The sequence below is a fragment of the Muntiacus reevesi genome, chromosome 3 (assembly GCF_963930625.1).
Source record: "Muntiacus reevesi chromosome 3, mMunRee1.1, whole genome shotgun sequence".
In the NCBI taxonomy this organism is placed as follows: Eukaryota; Metazoa; Chordata; class Mammalia; order Artiodactyla; family Cervidae; genus Muntiacus; species Muntiacus reevesi.
In genome coordinates, this window is record NC_089251.1 from 169,406,889 (window position 1) to 169,431,960 (window position 25,072).

General features: G+C 42.0%; 1 protein-coding gene and 2 long non-coding RNA genes across 4 annotated transcripts in view; 2 read left to right on the forward strand and 1 right to left on the reverse strand.

Annotated features, from left to right (window-relative positions):
• Nucleotides 1–1,986: 1,986 nt before the first annotated feature.
• LOC136163308 (uncharacterized) lies at nt 1,987–8,818 on the reverse strand. Its single transcript, XR_010662216.1, has 2 exons — nt 8,570–8,818; nt 1,987–2,795 (listed from the first exon to the last, which is right to left on the reverse strand). It is a non-coding gene; the product is annotated as an uncharacterized lncRNA (long non-coding RNA).
• Nucleotides 8,819–9,025: 207 nt separating this feature from the next.
• Nucleotides 9,026–25,072, forward strand: part of RGS17 (regulator of G protein signaling 17) — a 101,834-nt gene continuing 85,787 nt past the window's right edge. For both annotated transcript variants that reach the window (XM_065931086.1, XM_065931087.1), the window contains exon 1: nt 9,026–9,143. The gene's annotated coding sequence lies outside the window, so the exon portion shown is untranslated. The remainder of the gene's footprint in view (nt 9,144–25,072) is intronic.
• On the forward strand, nt 14,113–15,356 carry LOC136165485 (uncharacterized). Its single transcript, XR_010662525.1, has 3 exons — nt 14,113–14,227; nt 14,870–14,993; nt 15,253–15,356. It is a non-coding gene; the product is annotated as an uncharacterized lncRNA (long non-coding RNA).

Consider the following 25,072-nt stretch of genomic DNA (forward strand, 5'->3'; position numbering starts at 1 on the left):
CCACATCCTCCTAGACTCTGGGAGATCCTCTACAACATAGGAAATAGAGCCTATGTATTATTCACTTATTACCTACAGTCTCCAACAGATAGATGACTCAGAGTTAGCACTGATTAAATGTTAATTTGAATGCATGAATGCAGATATGAATGAACAAATCCTTAAATGAATGAATTCTCTTAAGAACCGGAAAGAAGTGAACACACGGGAAAAGCCACAGAGCTTTAGGAGTTGGGGACAGCGGGGAGCAGGCAAAGGTCCAGGCCAGAATGGCAAGTTGCCGGTGCCAGAGAGGTCCAACAGTAGGCAACAGGCAGATGTCCTGGCAGCTAGGCAGATCTCGGTGTCAAGGATTTGGCAATGGGAAACGGATGGACAAGCAGGCAGGCAGGTGGTTGGCAGTAAGGACTTTGGAAGCAGGTAGCCGGTCATGAAGCACTAAAGCAGGACCTCATTGCTTTTAGCCCTCGGGTAACAGAATGGCCTTCCTACTCCAGACAACCAAAGCAGGCATTCAGAGGCGACAGGAGCAAAACAAAAGGAGGCGATCTGAAGCCAGGATCCAAGGTCAGAGCTCCACCTTGGGGAGCTCTGATAGGTGCAGAGCCCACAGGTTGTGCCTACACGTCTCTCTGGATTGCCTCCTTCTGGAATCCCTTCTGCTCTTTGGACCAAGAGGCCCTGCAGGAACGGCTGGTTAAGCCTGCTTATAGCAATTTATTGGTCTCAGCTGTGGGGATAGGCGGACTGTGGAAGCAGGAAGTTGGGCACATCATTATTAAAGGAGTTTCTGTGACTGGGCCAAACCCAGTGGAGTCATCTTTGATTCCTCAAATTCTTTTATACCACACATCCAAGCGGTCAGCAAATCCCGTAAGCGCTGCCTTGAAATGTATCAAAGTCTACTCCTGAAGACTTCCACTGCTACGATTCTGGTCCACGTCACCATCATCCCTCATGGAGTTCATTACAATTGTTCCCTAACCCCACTCCTGGCTTCTGCTCTTGTCCTCCCTCCCTAGGTCATAGCCAGAGTGGTCCTATTCTCATTTTGCCCCATTTTCTATTTGGTTGTTGTCTTTTTCTTTTCTTTTTTTTGGTTGTTATCATTTTCTTATTGATAGCTAGCAATCCTTTGATACTGGGTAAGATTGAGGGCAGGAGGAGAAGAGGGAGACAGAGGATGAGATGGTTGGATGACATCACTGACTCAGTGGACAGGAGTTTGAGCAAACTCCGGGAGAAAGTGAAGGACAGGGAAGCCTGGCGTGCTGCAGTCCATGGGGTCACAAGGAGCTGGGCATGACTTAGTGACTGAACAACAACAATCTTTCAGGATGTTGTATGAGATACACACTGCAAACAATCTTCTCAGAGGCTCTGCCTTCTTTCACGGCACTCCACGATTCAAAATCCTTTGATGGCTCTTCAATTCTTCAAAAGTATAAGCCAACATCCTGAGCTACAAGGCAGAAGATGATTACCTCCTCTTTCTCTCTCTAACCTCATCTCTCACAAGCCCAAACCTGCCCTCCCCCGGGTGTTCACTGCTGTTGTGACGGTGACAGATACACTCTCACCTCAGGTCCTTTGCGCTGGTTGATAGCTCTGCTGGAATGTTCTTTCTCCAGGGATCCACTAACTCAACTTCTTGCTCCCTTCATGTCTTTACTCAAATTTATCACTCCCTTAGTGAGGCCTTTTTGTTACCCAGTGTACAATTTCAGAATCCTTTTCAACTCAAATCTCCTCACACAATCACAGGTCCTCTTTTTACTGATTTAGCTTTCCCCTTATGTATGTATGTATGTCTAACTTACCATACATTTTATTTATTAACTTTGATTTTTGTTTGTCTCCATCATTATGAATATAAGCTCCATGTGGTTAGGGATTTCCGGATTTTTTTTTTTCCCCTTGTTAAGGAACTTTTCAAAGCCCTTAATATGCATTTGCCAAATCCCAAGAAAGAAATTTAGAGATCAATTTCCATTATCCTAGTTTATTTATCAAGTGAATTCATTGTTTCCCAAGTACCAATGTTAAAGGGAAAACAACAGTTTGAGAGTTTCAAGACCTATTGTCCTGAATATAGAGAAATGCCCCTTTTTCAGATTCACTGGACTCCCTAATGACTAGAACAGGGATTTCAAACACCAGACAGATGTAACATATTAGAAACATACCAGATATTGCTAACAATTACCATCATATTTCTTCCTTAATCTTAGGTGTGACCTCAGAATTCTACTCAACACAATACTAGCAGATGTTAATTAGAGTTGGTGTGGAGATAAAGTGAATTTGCCACATCTGAGATTTTAACCCCTCTCTCACCATACTGTGATTTCTAACCCAAATTCCCTTCTGGACATCTCAGCATATATTACCAACGGTCTCTGATTTTTCCTACTCATTCAAAGGGCCACAGTCACCCTTGAGCTCCCCAGCATGATCACCGCTTCATTTCTTATGTTCTGATTCATCTATGCAAACTTCACAGAGCCTTGCACAAGGCCTTGCGTATTGAAGGTGCTTAATATTTTCTAAATGGCTGTCAACCAAAAGTATATCAAGTAACTTTCTATTTAAATATGCTATATTCTCAATCTCTTCTTTGGATTCTTACTGCAAATATGAAAACCATTCAAAACCAGTCCCGGGCAATACAAAGAAAGTTCTCCGTGTGCGTTTCAATGGGTTACTTTGATCCTGTGTCATATCTATGCTGTGCAGTTGAGAGTTCTGATTGTAAAACATACAATTTCCTTTTTCATCATTCTCTTGTCTCCCTCCTGGAAAAAAGATAAAAACAAATTAAGTGTTTTCATTGATTTCCTCTGGTAACTTCATGGAAGTAAAGCCTATCTCACTTGAATTATAAATTCTCAATGAGCACTACAATATTTTCCACTGTATTTTTATCCCCCATGATGCCAGTACAGATGCTTCCTAAGAGCATTTTGAGTGAATGGGTGAATGAATGAATGAATGATTAGATGGAAGAAACTTGAATAGGCAATCATTTAGTATTAGGTAAAAGATATTAATATTCAAATGTGAAGACAGGTGAGACTGTACAGGATTTTCAATACTATATCAACATATCCACACTATAAAACTAGTTCAAAGAAAATCAAAGAAATCATGGAGACTTTAAGAAGCTTTTTGCAATGTGAGTACAGATTTTCTGATCTGCAACTTAAGTATATTTCAATACGGGGCTCAAAAGTTAATCACTTGGACCCTTTTGAATACTAGACACCTTTAGAAAACTAGTCCTCTCCATACACATAAATACAAAGATCTGTGTTGACTTTATGCATCTCTGATCTTGTCCTGCCATGAGCCAAACTTAGAAAAGATGGTGAGAAATTAAGTCACTGCCTCTCTCCCATCTTCCTTCATCAAACTCTGGAAGTAGGTCCGCCAAAGCAGAAGCCTATTCCCCAATCAGGCAATCATTATCTAGAGACTTTTTTAAATCTCACAATAATACAACATTAACCATTAAGTTCTGGAAATTTTCTCCATCCGCAAAGAATCTAACTGTAATAATTGATGACTATCACGTGCTCTAAGTGAGAAAAACATTTTACTATTTTTCCATGGCGGAACAGGGGACTGTTGTCCGACGTTACTCAAGAGATGTGTTGTACCAAACAGAACGTGAGTATGCAGGCTTCATCTACTGAGAACTTCTATGAAGTACTTAGTATGACTCAAAAACAACTCTATATTGCCAAGTCGTTGTGGGAATGTATGGTGTGCACAGTTAGCATAACTGATAAAAAACCACATGAAGGTATTTATATCTACTTCTGTGGACTCATTCAATGGCACTGAAATATAAATTCACTCATGCTACTCTGAAAGAATATTATTGAGCCTTCTAAGTTCCATAATGGTCAGTTAAACAATTAAAGGGCTATTAACAACCTATGATTTATTTAAAAAATAAAATAAATATGAAATCTGTAACTCTACATCTCACTTATACATTTGGGAGGCAGACTGTCTTCTTCCCTTTTTCTCATCTCCAAATATTAACAAAGAAATACAAGTATTTTTTTGTCTTCTCTGATTCATTCTACACACTTCATTTTTTTTAACTTTATGACTTCATTTTTTTTCAATTGAAGTATAGTAGATTTACAATGGTGTGTTAGTTTCAGGTGTATAGCACAGTGACTCGGTTTCCATCCTAAATAAGTTCCCTAAGAAAAGTCTGTCTCTGAAGATTGATCAAAACCAATTGAAGAAGCATAATGAGCCCCATTTACTAAAAATAAAGAAAAAAATGTGTTTAAACAGTTAAACTATCCTTCCACATTCCACTCTGGAGAATTTTGTCTGGATGAAACAATCCACTCTGGAGAAGTTTGTCTGGATGGAACAATCAGGGTTTCCTAGATTCAAGCAAAACTTCTCCCTCTTCCCTCCATTTTCAAAAGAAAAGCAACCATTAAATAGACAAGCATGGGAGAAAAGACAGAACAAAATGTAAACATGCTGCATAATTTCCTTCTGAAATAACCTTTGAAGGATACCAAATTAACTGAGATAGATTCCTAATTATGAGTAAATGTACTGTAAATAGTCTGATGTTCTGTACTTTTCCAATTCTTCCTGTCCACAAATACCTTGTGTTCAAATCTCCTGTTGCCTCCTATACCAAAACCTGCTGCTGAACCCAGATTCATTGAAAAACACGTGCAAAATGTCATGGAAATATTCATGATCAAATGCTGCTTTTCATATTTACCACACAGCTGTTTAATGATGCTAAGCCAAGGGAGCTCTGAAATTCCATATAAAAAGAAGAGAAGGCATCTCTATGTCCAAAATGAACTGAAATCCATTTCTGAGTCATTTATAAACATTCTACATAACATTTTGTGAAATAAACTTGAAAACATAATTCCAGGTTATCATAGGCCTTAATAAAGTTTATTGAATTGAAATATTGACTTGGCCATCATTTGCTATGACCGGCGCTCTGGATAGTTCTTAAGACCCAGATGTACACACAAGAGGCTGCAAGTGATGAAAGTCATCAAGAAGTGGCTAATTCCACTCATTTCTCTAATACTCAGAATGTGGCAACTCATCCAGTTCCTAGAGTGCTGTCACTGAAGCTTCTGGCTAACATATAAAGGATGACATAACATGCAACAACTACGAAAGGAAGTCACCAAGCGGTAACATTAAGATTCAGCAAGTAAGTGATCAGCAGAAGAGTCAAGCTATCCTAGGCGCAAACGACTGCCCAAACAGCCAGGATTACAACTTAGGAAAGTTCACAGAAGCAAGGATCTCTTTCTTATCAAGTATATTTGCTTTAAAGTTGGTTCTAGGAATGCTGCTCCAGCATCAAGTTGAAACGCATGTCATTCCATGGAGCTGTCTTTGATGAGGGAGCAGGGGAAACAGAACAGTCTATCTGTGCACTTCTGGGACCCAAGAGATTCTGACCAGCGGCAAGGAGGACCCAAGACGAAGTGTCAGGAAAAACAGAATATGCTTCCTCAGTGTGTTATTTATTCATTCAATCATGCACTCATTCACTAAATGCTGAGTATGTAGGATGTGTCAAATCTTGTTAAAACAATGACAGACTCTCTTCTAGAGGGGAATGAGGAGGTAATACACAAGTAAACAAATGCAAGCTGATTCAGAGAGTGAATAATGTGTGGAAGATAACAAAGCAAGGGGATCCAACAGAGAAGAATGCCGGGGTAGGTTACACTGGGTAGTTGGCTAGATAAAGCCTATTGGAGTAGGTGGTATCTCAGCAGAGACCTCTGGGGGCTTCCTTGGTGGCTCAGAGGTTAAAGCATCTGCCTCCAATGTGGAAGACCTGGGTTCAATCCCTGGGTCGGGAAGATCCCCTGGAGAAGGAAATGGTAACCCACTCCAGTATTCTTGCCTGGAGAATCCCATGGACGGAGTAGCCTGGTAGGCTACAGTCCACCGGGTCACAAAGAGTCGGACACAACTGAGCGACTTCACTTCACTATGAAAAGAGGTCAGGGGGAGGGGCAGAGGCATCCAGACAAAAGGAACAGCAAGTAGACTTATTCAGGAGACTACAAGTCACAGCGTGGCTCTAGCACTCAAAGCTATGGCCTATGGGAGCATGGTATAAGAGAACCAGGCTGGGGAAAGATTAAACAGGAACCTCTCTGCTGTGGGAAGGATTAGGGTTTGTATTTAAAGTGCAACAAAATCTCACTGGAGAGTTTAAAGAGAAGCGTGATGTAACCTGGTTATATTTTTAAAAAATATAACCTGTTTGGAGAATGGGTTGACAGAGGCTTAGACTGAGGTTACAGCAATGGGAAGGGAGAGAACTAGATGAATTGGGGACACTTTTTGGAGAAGACAGGCCTTGCTAATTAATTGGATCTAGCAGTAAAAAATTAGATGTGAGAATTGGACCATAAAGAAAGCTGAGTGACGAAGAATCGATGCTTTTGAACTGTGGCATTGGAAAAGACTCTTGAGAGTCCCTTGGACTGCAAGGAGATTCAACCCGTCAATCCTAAAGGAACTCAGTCCTGAATATTCATTGGAAGGACTGATGCTGAAGCTGAAGGTCCAATACTTTGGCCACCTAATGTGAAGTACTGACTCATTTGAAAAGACCCTGATGCTGGGAAAGACTGAAGGCAGGAGGAGAAGGGGACGACAGAGGATGAGATGGCTGGATGGCATCACTGACTTGATAGACATGAGTTTGAGCAAGCTCCAGGAATTGGTGACGGAAAAGGAAGCCTGGCATGTTGTAGTAAATGGGGTTGCAAAGAACTGACTAGGCGACTGAACTGAACTGAGGGGTAAAGGGGACAAAACAAAGATGATTTCTAAATTTTTGGCTGGAGTGATTGGGTAGAAACAATTCAAAGAGCAACAGGTTTGGAAGGGGGTGGATATTCGGAGTTCTGCTTCTGAGAGCCTTGTTAAACATAGTAAGAATATCAATCTTGTAGAGAAAATAAGAAATGTATCCCCTAAACATTTACTCAGTACCTAGCACATAGTAATTGTTCATTAAACTATCATAATTACCTTCAAGTAGAGACTTAAAAGGAGGAAGGCATGGCAACCCTCTCCAGGATTCTTGCCCAGAGAATCCCCATGGACAGAGGAGCCTGGCGGCCTACAGTCCAAGGGGCTGCAAAGAATCGGACACAACTGAGCGACGAAGAACAAACACAGAGATGGAAAAGTAGCTGAGGATGTAAAAGAGCTCTGTGAGAGGTCAGGTGGAGATATAAATCTGCAAGCTATATAGAATGTAATGCTGCTCAAACCATTTTTTGGAGGAGGACTTTTTTATTTTCGAGGTACCCTGTGTGGACCAATATTCTAGTAAAATTCAACAGAAATCTTAACGAATAAAATAAAACAAAGTCCAACTAACTAATGTGCTTGGATGCCAAGGCAATACCAAATTGTTATCACTTTCTTCTCAATTTCTTCTCTTCCTCTCAATCTCTCTAGGTGTCTCTCGCTACAGATGAATATGGAACAATCAGCAGACCAGCCCAGGCCCAGGGAGTACCCTGTGAATAGCACTGGTCCTCAAAGTCAGGGTTAGCTAGAGAGGAAGGCCCTGGAGCAAACAGAGACACAATTCAGTGGAGAACGGGGTGGGTGGGGGAGTCTAGGTGGGTGTTCAGTAAAGGAGCCTGAAATAATGATACCAGTGTTTGAATGTATGAACACACAGCAATGGGAAACCATATAGACTTACAAGCGTGCACACTGCTCAGTCCAGTCTAACTCTACAACCTCATGGACTGTAATCTGCCAGGCTTCTCCACCCATGGAATTTTTCAAGCAAGAATACTGGAGTGGGTTGCCATGTCCTGCTCCAGGGGATCTTCCCCACCCAGGGGTGAACCCGGGTCTCTTATGTCTCCTGCACTGGCAGGCAGATTCTTTGCGGGCTGATTTACCTGGGAAGCCCATATTTACAGGCAATCAGTTTTAAATAAGAACGAGGGGGAAAAGAGCCTAATCATTCCTGCCAGGAACTCACTTCTCTTCCCACAGATGTCACATCTGAAGAGAGAGACACCCGCTTCCCTAATTCACCCTCACAAACACTTCAATCTAATCATCGGAGATGCAATCTAACGTTCAGGATGCAGTAAACACCCAAAGCTCCTTCACTATCAAGCTAGGCTCCACTTGCGAAGTGCACAATTATCAGACCTGATCGCTATGGAGCTGACCTGGAAGGCTGCTTCCAGCCCGAGCATCAACACCTCACCTAGTAATCCAGGACTCTTGCCCTGTCATCAGCTTCTCTCACTCAAAACTCTGGCTCCAGGGGTCCTGATGTCCCAGACAAGACATATGCCCAGGCCCGAGAGAGAGAGAGCATCTGAGATCATTCTTAGGGAAGAGGGTCAGATTCGGGGCTGAGGACTTCAGTAAAATAAAGAATCCTTGGTAAAAGTAGAGTCCCCTGGGAACAACACTTGTTTAATTTAACCTCATACTTCTCTGAACCCCCAGGGACGGCTTCCAATGGGACATCCACCCCCCAAACACACACCCCTTCTTGCACCTGTTTTGTTTCTTAAAAGACAGGCTTCTGCTTCTGCTTTCACATCATCTCCTAAACCGCAAGATGAACGCGGGCTGCCGGGGAACCTGAAGTTGGAAGGCGCCTAGGCGCGAGAGCCTGTCTCATCCAGGGAGGCTCCCAGGTCTCCAAGGTGCCCGCGAAGCCGCGGACCCCCCAGGGCGGCGACCGGGAGCCCCCCTCCGAGCCCCCGAGCGCAGCGGGCGCCGAGGCGGGGCGGGCGCGCGGGGGCCGGCGGCCGGGGAGCGGCGGGCGGTGACTCACGCGGCCGGGGGCCGCGGCGGCACCTCCGGCCGAGCCGGGCGAGGGGCTGCGCCCGCGCGCGGGGCGCATGCGCGCTGCCGAGCGGCGCCCGCTCCCTCCCCGCCCACCTCTCCCTCCTCCCCCTCCCCCCGCCCCTGCATCCCCGCCTGGCTCCCTCTCCTTGCCCGCCGGGTGCTGAAGTTGGGCGGATGGCAGCAGACCGGCTCCGCTAGAGCACCGAGCCGCTCAGCCCCGCGCCCCCGGACCCATCGCTGCGCTGCCCACACCTCCAGGCGACTGGGTGAGATGTTGCCTCCGATCCTGAGCGGTGCTAAGTCAATGGCATCAAAATGTCTGCTTTGCACCGATGGGTGCATTTTTTTTTTTTTTAAAGGTAGCAGGGGGTGGGTGCGGAGGGGAAGGAAAGAGGGGGCGGAGAGTGCAACTGTCTATGCGCCGGCGGGGGAGTCTGCCGACGCGGGTGGGGGGAGCCTCTGGGCCGCCCCAGAGACTGGGGGGAAGCGGGGGCCGCGCCGCGGGTTTGAGAAGTTAAATCCCGCGTTGCAGCCTCGGCGCGGTGCGCTCTCCGCCCTCCGGTTGCTGCGGACCCGCTGGGCGAGCGTCCTGCCCGCCCCGGGAACCTCGGGTCGGGTTCCCCCAGCGGAGAGCCGGGCGCCTTGGGGATCAGAGCGAGGGCCGGGGGGGGGGGGGGCGGCGGCGGGAGACCCCGCGGGGGCTCAAGGTCCCGCCGGTTTGGTCGGCTGCTTGTTAGCAAACCGAATGTGAAATTAACAGTGTCCAATCGAACGGGCACCTCGGGGTGGTATTTTCTTCTTTCTTTACCTTTGGGAAAATGCAGGTGGGGAAGATGTCAGGGGAGGGGGGTGGGGTCGGTGCAAAAATGCATACCTTGAGCGTCGGTAAAATAGCTGAGGGGTGTGTGTGTGAGTGTGTGTGTGTGTGTGTGTGTGTGTGTGTGTGTGTGTAGGGGATGGGGGCCTCTCTTTTGTTCTTTCCCCTCCTTTAGGTCGGAGGGAAGGGAGTTCCAGTGTGCACTGCTTGGGGTAGATTTCACAGCCAGCCAGGGGCGAGGAGGTGGAACGCCCACCAAACCCCTAGCCGCTGCCCGGGTGGGTGTATCCGGGACTCTTACTATAGGTGGTGCTGATTCCTTCTATCATCGCTAGAATTCCCGTCTAATAGCGGCTGACTCGCCAGCCTTCCTCCTCCCCTGCCTCTTCTTGTGCTGCGGCAGAGGCTGGGTGCAGACACTCGGCCGTTTCCTCTACTCCCTACCTCCCTGGCTCTGAAAAATGTCGGAGGACTTGAGGATGGCGGAGACACAGAGCTGGTCTCGGAAACCACGGATGGGGAGATGCTCCTGGCGAGCGGGAGGCTGCTGGCAGGGCTTCCCCAGCAGCCCGCGCCAGCCTCAGGAGTCTCTGGGCTCCTGGGTACAGAGCAAGGGTCGCCTTGGCCAAAAACGATGCCCACCGTGCGGGAGACACGCCCTGCGCCCCCCGCCTCCATCCGGAACCCCTGAAGGGACACCCACTCACCTGGGACACTCTCGGTCGCTCTGGCAAGACTGACCCTGGCTCCTGGCATAGTAGTTTTGCTAGCCACTCTCACCTTTCCATAAACGTTTCCTTCTTTAAAAAGAGGCACTCGAAGGTTTGTCTAGAGAACTTTGCAGTCTTCCCACAGTTGCTTCTTTTTCTTTTTAAAAATTGTTATACAGCCAGACTCTTTCCATCATGGGATGGCTGTCGCAAATAATAATGAGAGCAATCTTGTAGTTTGATTCCCGATTAAAATAAGCGTTTCTGAGACTGTCGTCTGCATTTCCGGCATTCACATATACTGGTTTTCCGGGTGATGAACCCTCTGAAAATCATTTAATTGGAGAAATGAGAAACGGTTTTCACTCTTGTAATGAGTAATAATCTTTCCGTCCGGGTTTCATAGCTTCTAGACATTATTTGTATTAAATACTTTCGAAAACTGTGAAACACTTTGGGTAAATTGTATTGCTTCTTATGACAACAATAGCAATTATCGGTGAAACATACATTTTGCACTAGTATCTGATGAAAAGCTGATTTGCATTCATTAATTCAAATGAATGAGCCATTTGACCTCCTCCAACTAAGTTACTATTATTAAGCTGTTTTTTCTGTTAGCATGAACTAAAACATTAATTAGCACACTCATGGGAGAGTAGACATTCACTGTTTTAATAACCTAAAAAGCCGTATTTAAAGAAATCATGGTAGGGTAGTTTATTTACAGTTTTTGGAGATGAGGAAAGTGTTTATTTACAAAGGATTGGATGGTATCATTTATTAAATGAGATGAATCTCCATGACAATGCCACCTGATCTCAGAGCCATGGGCACTTATCCTTCTTCCTGAATTTGTAGTCTGAAAGATTAAGAGACCCACCTAATTTACAGAACAAGCAACAGAAGGTGTCTGATGTGCTAAATTCTACCCTCTTGCTCTGGCTCCTCAACTATTCCTTGGTTTTAAGTCCCTACGAAAGAGAATGAACAGAAAGAGTTAATGTGCTATTCCCGATCATTAATAAGGCATCCAGCTTTTCCTGCTCAAATAGATATCTCTCTGCCTTCAGGGAATCTTTCTACAGAGATCTGGGCTTCCCTGTTGGCTCAGATGGTAAAGAATCTGCCTGCAATGCAGGAGACCCAGGTTCAATCCCAGGGTGGGGAAGATCCCCTGGAGAAGGGAATGGCTACCCACTCCAGTATTCTTGCATGGAGAATTCCAAGGACAGAGGAGCCTGGTGGGCTACAGTCCATGGGCTCATGAAGAGTTGGGCACGACTGAGCGACTCACACTTCACTACAGTGTCCTAAATTATTTGAACTTATAATGTTGAGAGTCTAACTCATTATCATTCCTGTGGATGTCTCAGACTTTTTAAAATAATAAAAGAAGAAAATTGCTTAACATTTCTTACCACTAAGGCCAGGGCCTTTGAAGAAAAGGAGAAATGTTTATATCCTCACCCATTTGACCTTATTATAACAGCCAAATCCAAAAGTAAATTGATAAAAATTCTGATTGACTCAAGAATTAAAAGAAAGCAATTACCTGTTAATTTGCAGTTGTAGGGATTGTGGCCTTCATATTAGAAATCCATTTGCTAAAAGACATGGGCTTTTCTGGAAAAGTGAAAGGTGGGCATGGAAAAGGAAATATGGAGCCAAGAGAGATGGGAGCCTATCCAACTGCATTTCTGCTGAGAATTCTTTTTCTGATAGCCCAACTCTGCTTACTTAACAATGAAAATATATTGCACCACCCAGAAGGGCAAATACAAGGACCACTGTACACACAATGGATGAGAATGAAGTTGCTTATGTGCTGTGCTTCTACTTAACATGTCCAACTCTTTAGCCCTTCGGATTGTAGCCTATCAGGCTCCTCTGTCTGTGAGATTTTTCAGGTATGAATACTGGAGTGGGTTGCCATTTCCTCCTCCAGGGGGATCTTCCCGACCTAGGGATCAAAACCATATCTCCTGTGTCTCCTGCATTGCAGGTGAATTCTTTACCCACTGAGCCATCAGGTTCCATGATAGTAAAAAGTATTTTATTTCATTTGATTATTACAGGTAGAGTATAAGTGTGAATTCATTATAGAGGTTTAAAATCACATGCTATTTCCAGGGAGTGACCTGGATCCTCAGAAATACTATAAATGTTTATGGAAGTGTTAAAGAAATGAAACAGTCCTTAGATTTAGGTAGCCAGGTCTTTTAATGTTAGATTATATTTACCCTCACCATCTCTTCCCATCTCCACTTTCCCCCCAAAGATTTCCCTAATATCCAGAAAAATTTCTTTCTCTTGTTATTCTTGCTGCTGTGCCAATACCTAGCACAATATCTGGCAACAGGCAAATATTAAATAAGAACTTATTCAATAAATGAATTTTGCAGAGTAGGCATGGATCACAAAAGACTTCCTTGATTTTTACATTTGTTTAGAAGAATGCTCACGTTCATTACCAAATATACTAGTTTGAGATTCTAAAGATCATGTTCATAATCCTACATCTTTGCAGGAAGCCATTTTTAGAATTGTCACTTTGTGAATATTCATGTTTTTGCCATAATACTGCTATTGTTGATCTGTTTCAAACTTTAATTAAAGTTTAAATTACCTGTAGGCAGGCATGGGCATGATGAACACAAGCTTTGGGGCAGGTTGACTTTAGTTTTTGTCCTGGCTCCACTGTTTAATAGCTTTGTCACCGTGGTCAAGTCAGTTACCTGCTTTGAGCCTCGGTTTCTTCCGATATAACAATAGGGATAAACACCCACTTCCTGAGATGTTTGCAAGCATAAATATAGTGCAGTGTATATATAAAGTGCTGGGTATGTGCCTAGCGTGTCTTCCAAAGCCTGAAATACTGCTACTGAATATATGGGGCAGTTTACGACCAGTTCATTTCCTATGAATCAACAGGCTGTTTTTTTTTTAAACAATTAGAATCACATTATAGAGCTTCATACTTGCTTTTTCAAACAACAGACATTACTTTGTTGGCATTTTCCAAGAAACTGAAATCAGTATTTTTAATATAATTTAGTGATTGCAAAATAGTTCACCTTATGCATTTCAGTTTATTAGGTAATCTTTCAATGTTTATATTATTTCCAGTATTTTACTGTTTTAAGTGATGTGCATTCTTAGGCATAGGTTTTATGGCTTTTTTTTTTCCTTTAGGCTTGATACTTAGGATATCTAGATCTCTGCAAAATAATATCATCTTTTAAAAACTCATTACTAATTTGATATGTGAAAATGATACTTTCAAATTTTTATTTCTTTGGTTACTAAGAATGCTTATAATTTTTATTTGACATGCTTACAGAAGCTTTTTTTTTTTGTCTTGAGGATCATTTGTTCAAGTCTTCTGCCACCTTGTCCACTGTATTCTGAATGATTTTATTTATTTGAAATGCTAATGTTAATTTTAAGAGACACGGCTGGAGAAGGATCAGCCATGGGATTAGGGCTGCTGTGGTGTCCATAACTTACTGCCACTTGCCACCACGCTTGGTCCTTCCAAAGCAACATGTCCTCTTACTCGTTGAGGTCTATCATTTTTATGTGCTATGCATGTACACTCACACCTTACTAACAAGAAGGATGTATCTTACAGAAGAACTTGAACTTTCTGGCCAACCCAACACACGACATGACCAGTTCTCAGATTTTCATTGACTGTTTCTGCCAGTTGCCAGTGTAAACTTTTGAGATTTCCCGAGATAAGTGAGATTGAAAGGAAATAGGCAAGTCGATGGAGGTCCTCCAGAACATTAATTGAAGTTTCTCATCAGAATGAAATCAAGTAAGTTTCATAAGGCCATGTCAAATTAGAATCCTAATTTACCTCATTTTTTAACTGGAGGTGAAACTTAAATCTTTAGAAGTTGAGACTAATCTGGTACCTTAATGAGTGGAGTTTCATGTGATTTAGTGCTCTGATAAGTTCCTTGTTTTGAATTTTTAAATTCTGTGACTATAGACTGTTGGTTTCAAAAGCTTAAATATTTAGCTTGGAAAACCTATAAAGCCCCTCAGCTGTTAAACTACCTAGAAAGTGTAAAATTTTTTATAATTATTACTGGTTCCAGTTTATCAAATATTGTAAAGCCTCAGTAATACAGAAGGTGTAAGCCTGGAATTTATAATGAATAAGAGGCCCCTGTAGGAGGAACAGTGAGGTCTGGTGGAACAGAAACGCTTGTTTGAAATAGAACTGGATTTGCATTCTTGCTCTACTGTTTACTAGATGTGCAGGCTTTTTTGGCTAAACTCTGTAAATGCTTTATACTTGAAATTCTAACATGAGTAATAAACATCTAAAATCTCTCTGAATTCCTTAAACTTTGTGTTTGAGATAAAAAAAAAAACTCTGTGTCAATAAATATAATTTTATTATAGACAATGAATGTGGTTCACAAAGCAAATATTTACTTCCTTGGATTAGGTCACAGGCTTTTCAAGGAACTTCTGATTGGCTGTTGAAATACAAAGGTTATAATTCAAGAGCCATGGCATTACATTAAACAGACACAACCCAGGGGAAATTATGACATAAATGAAATGAGCAGGTAAGTGTTCATTTCATTTCTTTAATTATCTTGGGTCTTCCCAGTGGCATCATGAGTTAAATTCAAGGAAAACGCTTTTGTGAAAGTTGACAACAGTCTGTATTTCAATAAATGGTCGGGGCTTAGTTTTGTTGTTGTTGTTGTTGTTTGGCATATTATGACAGGCTATCTAATCTAGAGATTTTACGAATCCATTTTGGTTCTAGGAAAACTACCTCATATCTCCACCCTATTTCCCTCAACTCTTTTCCTTTTTCAGGCTTCAATTAATCAAAATCAACAAAGATTTGAAAGTCTCCTGTAACAAGAGTGTCAACTGTGTGATTTAATTTAGAGGATGTGAAAAAGCATACGGAATATTCCCCTTCAAAGAGACTTTAGAAGCAGGGAATGCAATTTGGTAGAAAGAGTTCAAACTTTGGATTCAAATAGCCAGAGATTTAGCCTTAACATTGTTGAGTTTTAGTATCATTATCTGTAAATTGAAGATTGATTGTTATGTATCTTAAAAATGTTGAGTGATTAAATGAAATGATGTCCATAATTTGTCATCTATTGACAATCACTATGCCGCTGTTATGGGACTTCCCGGGCAGCGCTACTGGTAAAGAACCTGCCTGCCAGTTCAGGAGACTTAAGAGACATGGGTTTTATCCCTTGATTGGGAGAATCCCTGGAGGAGGTCATGGCAGACCACTCCAGTATTCTTGCCTGAAGAATCCCATAGACAGAGTGGCTTGGTGGGCTGCAGTCCATAAGGTCACAACCATAAGGAATCAAAGAGTCGGCCATGACTGAAGTGACTTAGGATACACATGCAATTGTTAGATACTGTCCTAGAGTTAAGCAATGAAAAATAAACCCAAGAATAATTAAAATAATTAAGATAAACCCAAGAAACATCAGTAGATCGTAAGTGCTGAAAGGCTCTTTGTTTCTTGCCAGTATTTTTCTTGATTAATGGGTCCTTTATTAATATGGAAGCTGTTCTCCTAGTGTCTGCCGTGTTGCCGTGTTATTCTTTCCTGACCAGCTGTTTAACCAACCTGTTAAGTGAACAGTCATTCATTCATAAACATTCTCAAGCCAGGCCCTGCGATATGATTTTGGATGCAAAAAAAAAAAAAAAAAAGATTAAACGTGGCCCCTTTCTGCAAGTTCACACAGAAGCTTCTTCAACTTAGTATTATTTTGTTTGCATCAGTTGAGCCCTGGTTGTTCTGAGTTTACAAGTCATAACTAGAGATGGTGTGGAAGTAATGAGAAAAGATCTCCTGAGGATTTAGAAATTTTAGGCTCATTGACTTCCAAGTGTAGAAATCTCTGCTCCTAAAGAAAGCTCTAAGCAGAGGCTCAGATAAGGGGAAGGGAAAATAGGAAGTGGTTCACTGGAACTCAGTGGATGATTTACCAGCCACCAGGTCCAAACCACAAACCTGAGGCTCAGCCGTCTTTGTGGACCCACCCCAACTCCCAAATCTCCCTCTTTAAAGTGGCCACCTTTGTCTGCATACGGGTGTACTGGGCCTACCCCCTCCCCCTCACTTAAAGGCTACCCTGGGTGATCATTGGGATATTATTTCAGGTATGTTGGGGGAGGGGTAAGTAAAAGGAGACAGAGAAAATGAATACCCCACTCTTCCTGAGGACCCATATTTCCCATACAATAAATATATTGTCATTTTTTTCTCCCAATATGATTGCAGTTCTTGCACTGAGAACAGTCTTTTTGTAATATAGGAAATTGACCAGAAGGGGCTTCCTGGTGGTTCAGTGATAAAGAATCCGCCTGCCAATGACAGATACTTGGGTTCAGTCCCTGGGTTGGGAAGATCCCCTGGAGAAGGGAATGGCAACCCACTCCAGTGTTCTTGCCTCAGAAATCCCAGGGACAGAGGAGCCTGGTGGGCTGCAGGCCATGGGGGTCACAAAAGAGTTGGACATGACTCAGCAACTAAAACAACAACACGATTGACCAGAAATCCAGAATATTCTTTTCAGATATGAAAAAAAAAGAAATTTGTTTTTGAAGAAAACCATCTTCAGCACTTACTTGTTGAAATCACTAACGTGATCTCTAAGTGTAGCAACTAGATTTTTCCTGATCTAGGATGATTTGATATCATTTGTAAAACCAGAAGGCTTCCAGTCCTTCCTAGCAAAATGTTATGAATGTACAGTTAATTTAGCCATATATAGTAATGAAAGAATTGGCATTATGAATTAATTAACTTGAAAATAAGCTGAACCCTCATTTCAGCCACCAGATTTAACTTGCTTATCTTTCAAACTTTAATTGGGCTGCTAATAAGTAACCATTTGTATTAATTTGGGAGTTGAGCATATTTCTCAATTTACTTCACTCAGAACTACTATACAACATTTTTCTGGTGACCTATGAGTTTAGTATGGTCAAGACTCACTAGATAAAAGCAAAGGAAAATGAGTATCTTTTTTGAAAGTACTAAGGCATAGCTATGCTATATATTTCTGTATAATTTTTTATGCTGAAAACCAAGGGATAGAGAAATTCTTATACATTGGAATTATCCCCGAAGTTTAATATTTTAAAAAGATGATTTTATGTGTCAGTGTCTGAGTATACGGGCATACTTTTTGATTATGAGTTGAGAGCAGGAAACAACTGACCTGATGCTTATGCTGTCATAGCCAACTGCTGGGAGGAGAAGATACATACTTGAAAATCCAAGGGGAGGTACATTGAGGTAAGAATGAAAGTCAAGTAAAAAACAGAAAGACTGGGCTCAGAAAAGGAGACTATTAGCTACAAACTTGCTTCTTAAGGTATAATGTCGTTCAGTACATTATTATGTAACTCCTCTGTATTATGTAACCACCTCCAGTTTTGTAAATTCATGTGATCTAATCTTACGAAGGTAATTTTTTCCCCCCTAATTCAGTTTTTTCATTGACTGAACATCTGAGTAATACAAGTGGTATTTCATGAGGTAGAATTTCATTAAATAAGTGTTAATTCCAGGATGGAAAAAAATGTAGAGCACTTTTCTTGACTTGACATAGGTTATGTTAATAGTTAAACATTCTTGTAGGTGACACTCAAATTCAACTACATTGATAGAAAATCTGCTCCAGATTTTCTTTTTAAGTGTCACTACTCCTAAGTCCATCTTGCATAAAATTAATTTTATGTTTTTGTGTGACAAGAAGATCTTTACATTTTGCTTTAAAATACCAGTAATGAATAAATGCACATTGTTTTATTGAGCAGTAGATGGTACAATGACTTAACATCCAAACTATTTATTAAGACTTTGAAGGAGTGACAAGTGTGTTTGGAGGAGATTATTTTTAAGGGAATGTGGATTTATGGCTTAGCAGAAACACTAAAAGTAATTACTTGGTGAAGCTGCTGATTACAACCAAAATCTATGTTGCACTGAGTGCCCTGACCCCTGACCACTAGTCCCAGGAAAGTCCAAGTCTGGTCAAGTCTGGTTAGATCTCAGGGAAAAAGAAGGAGGAACTGTGCTTGACATTGCACCCTACTATCTAAAAAATTAAATTATGAACAGGCAGAAATGATGGATAAAGAGTGGTCTTTTGGTGCACCTGTTAATGGCCCACGTGGGTCTGTTTTCCAAGTGTTTGCATTCTATTCCCAACTAGCCTTCTGATTCAGCTACTCATTCCTCTCACCATTTTCATTTCCTGCCTCCTTATTCACAATTAATGCGACTCACTGGAGCCTTACTCTGTAATTGGGAATACGTGTGGTCAGTCGCTAAGTCATGATCAACTCTTTGCGACCCCGTGGACTGTACCCTCCTGCCAAGTTCCTCTGTTCATGGGACTTCTCAGGCAAGAATACTGGAGTTTGTTGCCTTGTCCTCCTCCAGGGGGTCTTCCCGGCCCAGGGATCAAACCTGAGTCTCATGCATCTTCTGTGTTGGCAGACAGATTCTTTACCACTGAGAAGTGGGAGCAGTATCATTAAATAAATCATAGCCAAGGCTTAAGGAACCTAAAGACTAGTTGAAGAAAGAAAATGGGTATGTAAATTGCTATTACTGTTCTGTTCTATGGAGAAGGCAATGGCACCCCACTCCAGTACTCTTGCCTGGAAAATCCCATGGATGGAGGAGCCTGGTAGGCTGCAGTCCATGGGGTCGCTAAGAGTCAGACACGACTGAGCGACTTCACTTTCACTTTTCACTTTCATGCATTGGAGAAGGACATGGCAACCCACTCCAGTGTTCTTGCCTGGAGGATCCCAGGAATGGGGGAGCCTGGGGGACTGCCGTCTATGGGGTCACACAGAGTCGGACACGACTGAAGTGACTTAGCAGCAGCAGCAGTTCTAGGAGAGAAATAAAATGCTGTGAGGAACTTTCAATTCATTTTAGGTGGTCAGACCAGAAGCTGGTAGACATTTCTTAGAAGCGGTAACATTTTTTCAAGGTACTAAAAGATGAAAATTTGACAAGGAATGGCCTTCCAGGCTCAGAGACAATGTAAAGAAAGAAAGAAATGCACAGAACTAGGGAAAGTCGAAAAATACTTTGTGGGCACAGTTTTCCAGAAGTACAAAGTACAGGCAGGAAATCACAGGATAAAGCTAAGGAGGAGACAGATACTGGTGGGTGTTAATATCCAAGTGAAAAGCTAACATCGTCCCTGCTAGGGGCAGAGTGCCGTGGGTGTCGAATAAATAGGACATTACAGGATGAAGATTGTACATGTCAGATCTGGGCAGAGGGGAGGAGAAGGCAGCAGGAACACGATTTCAGCTCTTCAGGTGAGAGAAGATGAGGCCTGAACTGGGAAAACATCCAAAGGCAAACTGAAGGCAGTTGGGAAGATGATATCATGAAAACCTGTTCCACTCAGAGCTTTCAAGACTTGGTCACCACTGAGATTTAGAAGAGGTGAAAAGACCCTTAAACCCAACATAGATTTGAGCCTGTGTATCTAGGTAATGCAGATGCCATTAAGACCTGGAGAAACCAAACTGATGAAGAGGCTGAGTTCAGCCTGGGGAAAGCTTTGCCAGATCCATCAGGGTTGTTGATTAAAAACCCGGTTGATTCAGTAGGAAGCAGCAAATCTGCTCTTAGCTATGTCAGTAGAGGCAGAGAGCGTCTAGAAGGAAGTTGAGGACACTTCTGTACTGTTCTGCATTTTTCAAACCACAACTAGTGTGCTGTTTTGAATTTCTTTCCTTCTGGACACGCTGGTTAGAGTTTTGCGATACAAATAGTAAAATAAACAGACACCATTCATTCAGGGGAGAAGTGATTATTGGAGGCACTTGTACTTTTTTAACCTGGAGTAGAGTGGTTTCCCTAGAGAATATATGTCTTTCTCCATTTGGAGAAGAGCCATGTGAAATGATTAGACTCATTTTAAATTGCCCCAGTGACATAACAGGAATAACAGAGCCACATGGCAGAGTAGTGAGGAGATAGTACAGACATTGCCCTGTGTCAGTTGTAAATTTGGCATTTAATGTAACTTAGCTGTTTGTTGTTGTTGTTTAGTCTTCGGTCGTGCCTGACTCTTTGCCACCCCATGGACCGTAGCCTGCCAGGCTCCTCTGTCTGTGGGACTCTCCAGGCAAGAATGCTGGAGTGGGTTGCCATTCCCTTCTCCAGGGGATCTTCCTGATGCAGGGATCGAACCCACATCTCCTGCGCTGCAGGCGGATGCTTTACCAACCACTGTCTCTGTTCAGTTCAGTTGCTCAGTCATGTCCGACCCTTTGCGACTCGATGGACTGCAGCACACCTGGCTTCCATCACCAACTGTCTTTACCACTGTCTTAAAAATAGCATTAGAACCAGTGAGGACATGTGGTTGAGATAGATTTTGCTGTCCTATTGAGAATAACTGTTTAACAGTCAAAGCCGGCTTGGTAGATGGCTGCCTTGAAAAGTGGTGAGTTTACTGACAAATGCTCAGTGGATAAACAGTTGGCAGAGATGTTATGGAGATGAGTTAAGGGTTTGAAGGGTAAAAGATCTGCAAGGCCTCATTCTGACTCTGCAGTTCAATTGGCCCCAGGGAATTTGGAATATAGACTCAGGAGAGAGGTTTCAGCTAGAGATAAACCTTGAAAATCTTTTTTTAGAAGTGGTGGTAGTAAATGATTACCAAAGGAAAATGTTTAGGGAGCAGCAGGACCTTGGAATAGAATCCTGGAGAGTATCTACGTTGAATGGACATGTGGGAAAAGAAGGAAACTAAACTACATGCACATATATATCAATATTTTCATACGTAAGATGGTCAGAATGGGGGAAAACGTGTTAAAAAGAAAATGATACTCGTTTTTCTCTTTCTGACTTACTTTACTCTGTATGAGAGACTCTAGGTCCATCCGTGTCTTTTCAAATGACCCAACTTCATTTCTTTTTATGGCCAAGTATATAATAGATAATGAGAACCTACTGCGTAGCTCAAGGAACCCTACCCAGGGCTTTGTGGTGACCTCCATGAGAAGGATATCCAAAAAAGAGGGGATGTATGTATACATATGGCTGATTCACAGCATATGTATACATATGGCTGATTCACAGCATATGTATACATATGCTGATTCGATTCAGCAAAGTGAATCAAAACTTACATGACGTTGTGAAGCAACAATATACTCCAGTAAAAATTAATTTTAAAAAGAGAGGGAAGACACTAGTATACCGTGAAATCAAGAAAGTGGAATTACTCTTAGCCAGTTTCGTTCATATTTATAGCTCTCTCCCAGAAAAGGTTGGAAAAGAGACAGGTTGGGGAAGGAAGAGCAGCTGGTTATGTCATGTGGCAGAGAGGGTAAGATCAGGAAATTCCTTGGGATTGTCTAGAAAGCACTTGTGATTAATGATTTATACACTTTCTGTTTCCAAGAGGTTTGGGGCAGCTTAAACAAAAGCGCTTTCACAGATGGCAATGAAAATTATACAATATATAGGTAAGAAGCCACAGAGAGAAATAAATGGTGGGGGGGTGGGGGGGTGAACATGCCCCAGAATATGGATGGGCATGTTGTCATAACAGAAGTGCTCAATTTCAGCTCTCAAGTTCCAGCCACCAAAGTAATAGGGTTTAACGGGACAGGTTACCTGGAACCCACTGGTAAATGAAGAAAACAGTCTTTCAGAAGTCTTTTTTTTTCTGGCATGAATTTCTGTGAATTGTATATCCTATGGATTCTCAGATAAGGGACGGTAGCATATTACACTACCATGGTGCTGCTGAATCAGATGCTGGCTTGCTTTGAATTAGTTTCTTTTTTAAGCCCTTGAAGGTCAAGTATGTAGTATTAAGATGAAGTCTGTAAAAGTCAGTAAGGCAGTGATAATTTTAGACGAGCCAGGAGTCTGGTTACTCCTGAGTCTAAAAAATCAGCATGTAAGGTAGCAAGCATTAGAAGGAAGGGCATTCTCACTGGGAGACTCTGGGGTAGTTTCAGGAACACAGGGCAGAGAAGACACTACGTGCTCTGAAGCCTCAGGTCCTTTGCACGTCCACTCCCTCGACCTAAACAACTCTCCTCTTGATCTTTCTCATTACCCACACTTCAGTTCAAATGTCACCTCTTTAAAGACCTTTTCTGCACTCTCTAACACTGGTCCATCCTTATTCCTCCCTTTGTCTGTCATTCCTTAATAATAGCCTGTTTTATCTAACCTACAGCATTTACTGTACTGTTACTTTATTTATCATGTCTCCCTCCTTCCGCCAAAAAGAATGCAAATTAGTACACCGGGAAATGCCAAGAACAGAGTAGCCGCACCATGTGTGGAAGGAATGAATGATTTGTGGATGGGGAGGAACTCAGCTCAGTATTGATGGGATAAACTAAATGAATGGTGGTTCTGGGAATGGAGTAAATTCTCCCGAAAGTGCTAGCTGAGAAGGGTGATTATCATCATGACAGATTTTGTTCTGGGAATTTTAAGAACACTCAGACTTGGAAGAAGAGCACTGATTCTCTGTACACTTTCCTTTCCACTCAAAAGAAGCAGGGGTACTAATATGAATGCTATGTTCGTGAATATTCATTCATTGATCAAGGTTCTAAGGGGAGGAGCTTAAGTGGGAAGAGCACAAAGGGCCGTGTGTGTGTGTGTGTGTGTGTGTGTGTGTGTGTGTGTCTGGGCGCACACACACGTACTCATTCATGTCTGATTCTTTGCCACCCCATGGACTGGAGCCCGCCAGGTTCCTTTGTCCATGGAATTTTCCAGGCAAGTGTATTGGAGGATTGCCATTTCCTTCTCTGGAGGATCTTCCAGACCCAGGGATTGAACCCATGTCTCTTGCGCCTCCTGCATTAGCAGGTGATACTTTAGCCCACAAAGGGCCCTACATTGTGGAAAATTCTCTTTTTTTCTCCTTGAGATGAGACTGTTTAACTTTACCCAGTTAACTTTTGAAGAATATCTTTCAAAAATATTGTATGCTATTTTAGCATAAATAATGTTTCAGGACTCTTTTTAAAAGTACTTTGCTATTAGTTGTACCTCCTTTTATGGGCCCTCCAGGCAGTTAACAATAAAACCCCTATTGTGCTGGGCAGTGTCATTGTTGGGGGAGGTGTATGTGGGTGGTCCAAGAAATGCATAAAAATTGTCTCAGGTATAAATCAGTTCACTGACATCCAAATAGAAAAGCAGAGGTGCCCTTTGAAAGAAATAAGCACCTGTGTGTTGGAGAAGAAGCTGAACCCAACTGATGTTAAGACTGAAGCCAGAACAGAAGGTGAACCTGAGAAAACATGGAATGTAGACTAGTTGTTTGAATGAACTATGGAGAGGTGAGGACTAAACAGAGAAGAGGTCATGGCAGCCTGCGGTGGGTAGCAGAACCCAGGAAAAGAGTTTTTCAACATTTATTTTAGGTTTAGAGAGGACTAGGTTTGCTGGTTGTGAGGAGCAAAATTATCAATGGAGAAAGTTCCAGGGGAATGCTATGAAATTTCTTGGAGCATCGCTTTTATTCATCCCTGAGAAATCTAAGATGTTTCTATATGAAAATAGAAGCAAATATTGGGAAATAGCATGTAATATTCATCATTCTTTCATTCAAGGTTAGATCTAATCCTTGAAAGAAATTGTGATTATTTGAACCCCGTTTTGGGCTTTGCTTCCAGACTCTAGGATATAAGTATAGCATTTTAGAAGTAGTGGAATTTCCCCAAGGTTATAGACAAACAAGGAAGTTTAGAATCACCGAGCATAATAAGCTCAAAAGGTACCTTGAAACTATCTGAGTCCACAGAAATAATGGATTCTTTTTTCTACCATCTCCTCATCTCTAATATCTTAGCTCCTAGATAGAATAAAGATGTCCTGAAACCAATGTTAGAATTTGCTTTTTTTCCTAATGGTTTTACTAGAAACGTCCAAAATGACAAAAAGTTTTTTCAGCTTAGAAGACAGAATAAAAATAATAATCTAGTTTTCCTTCCATGCTGAATGAGGAATTTTGATCATAATATTAACTGTATTATTTAGTCAATTGACCAAATATTTGGCTGTTAAAAAAGTTTGTAAAAAAGTGAACAAAGAATTTCCTACTCATATTTTGTTAACTTGTTCCACAAGGGGCTGTCAATCTAATAAGTGTTGCCTTGTGTAATGAGCAAAAGTAAATTACCATAGTTTTGACCGGCTATGAATACAAATTTCAAAGTGAAAATGAGTGCTAAAATTCCCACAAATTCACTGGGAAAGCAGTCTTTTGAATGTGATATGAAATAAGGTTAATTTTCTTTTATGTTCATTCTCTTATTTGAAGGCAGAGTAGTGAACTGTCATTCAAAAGTAGAGAAATAAACAGAAAACTAAAGTTTAGATCATAAAAACGAAAGTAAGAAATCAGTATTTAACTGCAGGTCTTTCAAACCACAAAGCAGAAATCAAATTCACTTTGTGTAATGTCTTGTGGTTGGTTGTTTCCAATGTCCCACTGCATCTGGCTTCTATAGGAATAATCTGGGGATGGAAAACAAGTGATTTTGGAAAAAAAATTGTAACGTAGAAGAGGATTAATGCTGAATGAGAAGCAGACTTTTTCTATGTGGCTCACGCAGTGAAGTT